Source organism: Carcharodon carcharias, chromosome 3, assembly GCF_017639515.1.
Source record: "Carcharodon carcharias isolate sCarCar2 chromosome 3, sCarCar2.pri, whole genome shotgun sequence".
In the NCBI taxonomy this organism is placed as follows: domain Eukaryota; kingdom Metazoa; phylum Chordata; class Chondrichthyes; order Lamniformes; family Lamnidae; genus Carcharodon; species Carcharodon carcharias.
The window spans coordinates 181,401,265-181,407,079 of record NC_054469.1 but is presented as its reverse complement, the minus strand read 5'-3'; the positions used below and the strand labels follow the sequence as shown (position 1 = coordinate 181,407,079).

The 5,815-nt window shown below is 43.1% G+C and overlaps 1 pseudogene; it reads right to left on the bottom strand.

Annotated features, from left to right (window-relative positions):
• Nucleotides 1–2,653: 2,653 nt before the first annotated feature.
• On the bottom strand, nt 2,654–4,081 carry LOC121276059 (annotated as a pseudogene).
• Nucleotides 4,082–5,815: the final 1,734 nt, after the last annotated feature.

Here is a 5,815-nt window from a genome sequence, read left to right as displayed (position 1 = left end):
CACAGTAAAACACTTAAAATTGAAACACCAGCGATTAAAGGGGTGTTGTCTTCATAATACAGGGTTTGCTAAAACCTAGATTGTATCACTTTCATTGTGCTGATGTCATGTATATATAATTCAATAATGCATTAAATGTCTTGTTTATAAATAATATCAAAAAAGTTTGCTTAACATGTTCTCACACGAAAGCAGTGCAAGCTCCCCTGATGGTTCATTAGGTAACTGGACACATGATATGATACTTTAGCAATCACATGAAGATACCAAGTTTGATCACTGATCTTTGAAGAATTATTTGATTTCAACCAAGGGCAACCAATACAATTGCTGTTACGTTTTCATTTTGATACAGCCAATAACTTTTTAAAGACTAATCAATACTCACGGAGGCATGGAGGTGATTGAACTTTGCAGCTCTTGTTTATTTTACTGCAGTAACAGAACTAACAAAACTACATGAATTCTGCAATTCCATAATGCACTGGTTTTCCAAGTACAGCAAGGTAAATAAGACATTCAATACATAACATATTCCTCCCTCCTTATTGGAAATGTCAAAACATTTTTTGAACTTGGCAAAGAGGGTAGACTCCCTCTACTTCTGCTGAACCCATCTCAAGCCTGACTTTAAAAATTCAGACACTCAGGTGGTCTTCTCTCCCGGCGTGGGTTAACAGTGGACTTCTGGTGCTTTTACAGGGTAATGTTCACCAGAGACTGATGGCAATTTAAGACTTGTAGCTGAACCTGAAGTTGTGTCTAATGCAGGTGAAGTTGAGATGACTTCAACTTCAGTCGAGCTGGACTATGGTGGTGAGATTGGAGTCAGCGTTCCTTGACTTAGAGATGGCTCTTCCATAAGAGGTATCCTTAATTGGTGCTTGACTTGGCAACAGTTGGTCAACATTTCTCTGCCAGATGAGATCATTCACAGTTTGGACTGTGTATGAAACAAATCCTGTCTGAACAATCACCGTAGCAGGAACCCATTTAGCTCCGGGGGCATAATTGTGGAGCTAGAACTTCTTGTCCGGAACAGAAAATCCTTGGCTTTGATCTTTGTGCTCTTCCCTCCACTTGGTCGTGCTATTGATCTTGCACAACTTGTTATGTTTTTGTTTGTCTCAGTACATAAAAGCAAGTGTGCAGTTGCTGTCCCATTAGTAGGAATGCTGAAGATGCTTTAGTCGTAGCATGTGGCGAGTTTCGGTATGTCAGCAGAAATGTGTCCAGACACTTTTGAATGGAGGAATGCCCTCATGCCGAACTTTAAGTGTGTTTCATGGTTTGAACAAATCTTTCAGTTAATCCATTGGTGAATGGGCGGTACTGTGCCGAGGTGATGTGATGAATTCCATTACTTCTCAAAAAATTTTCAAACTCTTGCGAGACAAACTGATGTTCATTGATGGTCACAAGTTGTTCTGGTAACCTGTAATGACTGACCATTTCTCTTGGCCTTTGAATTGTACTCTCAGGTGCATAGAGGACATTACTGAAACTTCTGGCCATTTGGAATGAGCATCCACAACCACCATGAATATTGTTGCTTCAAATGGTCCAGCGAAATAACATGAATGTGATGCCATGGGTTTTCTAGCCAATCCCATGGATGGAGGGGTGCCAATTGGGCATGTTTCTCACACTCTGACATGAAGGATAAGATCTTGCCTTGGATTCAATGTCTTGGTCCAGGCCAGGCCACCAAAAGTAGCTCCTTGCAATCTCTCTCATGCAAACTATTCCACAGTGTCTGGGATGCAGTTGGTCCAACACTGGTTTCCTCAATGTTGGTGGAATAACAACTCGCATGTCCCAAAGCAAACACCCTGAAGTGACTGATAACTCCATCTTCCTGAAAACGTAAGGATGAAGATCAGGTGAGACTCGGAAGTTCGGGGAAGAGTTGCCATGCATCACAAGGTCCACAATTTTGGACAATGTTGGGTCCACTCGAGTGACCTTCTTGATTTGGACTGAAGTGATGGGTGTGTTCTCCATGTGTGCAAAGTAGAAAATATCTTTCTCAGCAGTGTCTTCATGACTGACTGGTGGTGGCAACCTCGAAAGGCCATTTTCATTGCCATGCAAAGTAGATTTTTGATATTGATGTCATATGTGTGAGCACCCAAAATCAATGCCCAATGCTGCATTCTGCTTCCAGCTAAGGAAGGGATGCCTGTGTGTGGACCGAAAATTGAGGTGAGTAGTCGATGATCAATCAGCAGTGTGAATTTCTGTCCAAACAGGTACTGGTGAAATTTCCGGATTCCAAAAATGATTCCCAGTGCCTCGCATTTGATTTGAGCGTAATTAGCTCTCTGCTTTGCTTAAAGTCCGTGAAGCAAATGCTATGGGCCTCTCCACCCCTGAGGGCATTATGTGTGAAACAACAGCTCCAACTCTATAAGGCAATGCATTACATGCAAGTTGTAGAGGTAAGGGGGGAGGGGGTCAAAGTGCGTCAGCACCACAGAATCTGCTTTAGCCTTCTTGAACGCAGCTTCACGGGTTTCTGTTCATTGCCAGGCTTTGTTCTGACACAGAAGCTCATGCAGGAGTTTCAGCAGGATTGCCAGCTGTGAATAAATCTCCCATAATAATTCAGCAGCCCTAAGAGCAAGTGAAACTGGCTGGTATTTTGAGGAGCTCAAGCATCCACAATAGCCTTGACCTTGGAGGGTGCTTTGTGAAGCCCAGCAGCATCAATGACGTGCCCTAAATACTCCACAGAGGGCTGAAAAAATTTGCATTTGTCTTTGCAAACTCATAGGCCATACTCCTCTAGCCTTTGGAGAGTGGCATCCAAGTTCGTGAGATGATCCTCATCAGTCCTGCCCATTGTCAAGATGCCATCAAGGTAGCACAGAACTCCAGGCAAACCACTCAGGATCTGGTCCATGGCCCTCTGAAACAAGGCTGAAGCGGATGTTATTCCAAAAGGCAAACGGCAATATTGGTACAATCCCTTGTGTGTTGTGATGGTAAGATATTCTTGTGACTTTTCATCAATGTGCTTTTGGAATAGATCTAGTTTGCTGAATTTCTGTCCACCAGCCAGGCCAGCAAAAAGGTCCTTAATATGGGTACGTGGACATTGTTCAGCACACCAACATAGGGTTAACAGTAACCTTGAAATCTCCATAGATACGTATGGAGCCGTCTTTCTTGAGCACTGAAACGATGGGTGTTGCCTATTTGCTATGGGAGACAGGTATCAAGATCCTATCTTGACCGGGTGCTGCAGGTCAACTTTGACTTTTGGTCGTATAGCATAAGGCACGGTTCTGGGCCTTCAGAAATTTTGATTGAGAGTCAACTTTGATATTCAATTTTATAGTGATTCCCTGCATGCTTCCCCAATCTCCTTTGAAAACAACAGCATGTATTTTTATAACAGCTGTCAGACCAGTCCCTTCTTTTTCAATGCTGTGTACTTCTGCCAAGTTTAACCAGATCTTCTCAAGCCATGACCAGCCATCTAAAGCTGGGTAATTGCTCTACACCACAAACAGTGGTAGCTTAGCATTCTGTCCATTTAGCTCCACTTTAACTTCCATTCTGCCCTGTATATGTTTTCAGAATGATTTTTGCAGGCAGCAAGGGAAAGATATTTGAGCTTCTCCTTATACATAGCATCTAGGACGAGAGAAACAGCTGCCCCTGTATCCAGTTCCATACGTATTGGTTGGCCCTCCAGCAGTGATATTACCCAGAAGACGTGTGAGCCACCTGCCACTGACAAGATATGGAGGGGCCCTTCTTCTTCAGACTTGGTGTCACCCTAGTTCATGCGTTCCTGCTGTATGACATGCAGATTTTTCTTCTTGTTATGCCAGATGGCAGATTCCTTTTTCTCTGATTTGCCTTTCTGATTCACTCCTACCTTTTTGTTTTTGAAGGCTTGCTCAATGTGTCCCTTCTTGCCACACTGATGGCATTCAAGGTCTCTGCACCAACATTCAGATGGATTCTGACCAGGATTTCGATAACCGTAACAATTTCGGCTGCCTGTTATCTTGTTATGCACTTGAGTTGATGCACTCAGCTGATGTGCTTCTTTTACAGCCAGCTCCATGGAGACTGCAAATTCTATGGCTTTCTGCAAAGTGAGGTTAGCCTCTGTCAGGAGTTTCTAGATTGCTTCAGTAAAAGGCCACAGACCAACTTGTCAAGGAGGGTATCATTCAGTACTTTCTTGAATTCACAATGTTCAGGGAGCTTTCTAAGTACTGCAACATACTGTGCAATTGTTTCCCCCTCTTGGTTTCTTTTGTGAAACCTAAATCTTTCTGCTATGACAAGTGGCTTAGGGGAAAAATGCGTCTCCAGGAGTTTTACGATGTCCTCATATGATTTTGTGCCAGGTTCATCAAGCTGCACCAAGCTTCTTAATAAGCCAAAGATTTTAGCTCCCATCACACTTAAGAAAGTTGCCACCTTTCTGTTATTTTCAATTCTGCTTGCAAGGACAAAAAACTCAAAATGTTCCACAGTTTCATTGAAATGACCCACAGGTCCAGTAAGTGTAATCATTTTTCGCCTTTTTATTTTCTCTCCTTTGTCAGTTATTTTTTGTATACTGTCATTTCCTTTTTTGTAGTTACCATTTTAAATTCTGTTACTGCTTTAAGACAGTAACCATTGTTTTATAACTCAGGCTGTCAGCAGCTGCCGGTTATGTCTTTGTGGTTTTTCCCACGCTTTTCGGGTTTTTTGGCGAGCTCTGCAGCAATCGTGATCCTTCCCTTTCTGTAAGTTTTTTAATTTTTTAAAACTGCAGCACGTTCTCTCTGCATCTTCTTTTTGAACCCTGCATGTCCTGTATATTTAAACTTCCGAGGTGGTCTGCAGCCAGCAGCCCTGTCGCTGTATTTTTCCCCCACTTTCTCAGGATACCTGCAATCATGGGTCTTTCATTTCTGCAAACATGGCTGCTTCGCTTTTTTCTGTAGGCTTTTTTTTCTAAATTTCTTTCCTGTTCAGTAAAGCACAGCACCGATTTCTTCCCTTTTTGCTTTTTTATCTTCACTTTGCAGATTCCTTTTGTCTGAATTTCAGGTGTGCTCCAGGAGAAAAGCCCTCTTCTTTTTACTAGTAATTTCCTTTTACTACCTATTTCACTTTTTGAGTGGCCTTACTGCAAAGGTCCGTCATCCTCATCGCCAACTTGTTATGTTTTAATACTTATACGGCCGATCATTTTTTAAAGATTAATCAATACTCACGTGATGCGCCAAGTGCTCATCCAGGTACTTTTTAAAGGATGTGAGGCAACCCGCCTCCACCACCCTCCCAGGCAGTGCATTCCAGACCATCAACACCCTCTGGGTAAAAAAGTTTTTCCTCACATTCCCCCTAAACCTCCTGCCCCTCACCTAGAACTTACGCCCCCTTGTGACTGACCCTTCAACTAAGAGGAACAGCTGCTCCCTATCCACCCTGTCCATGCCCTCATAATCTTCTACGCCTCGATCAGGTCGCCCCTCAGTCTTCCCTGCTCCAATGAAAACAACCCAAGTCTATCCAACCTCTCTTCATAACTTAAATGTTTCATCCCAGGCAACATTCTGATGAATCTCCTCTGCACCCCCTCCAATGCAATCACATCCTTCCTATAATATGGCGACCAGAACTGCACACAGCACTCCAGCTGTGGCCTCACCAAGGTTCTATACAGCTCCAACATGACCTCCCTACTTTTGTAATCTATGCCTCGATTGATAAGTGCAAGTGTCCCATATGCCTTTTTCACTATCCCACTAACATGCCCCTCTGCCTTCAGAGATCTATGGGCACACAGGCCAAGGTC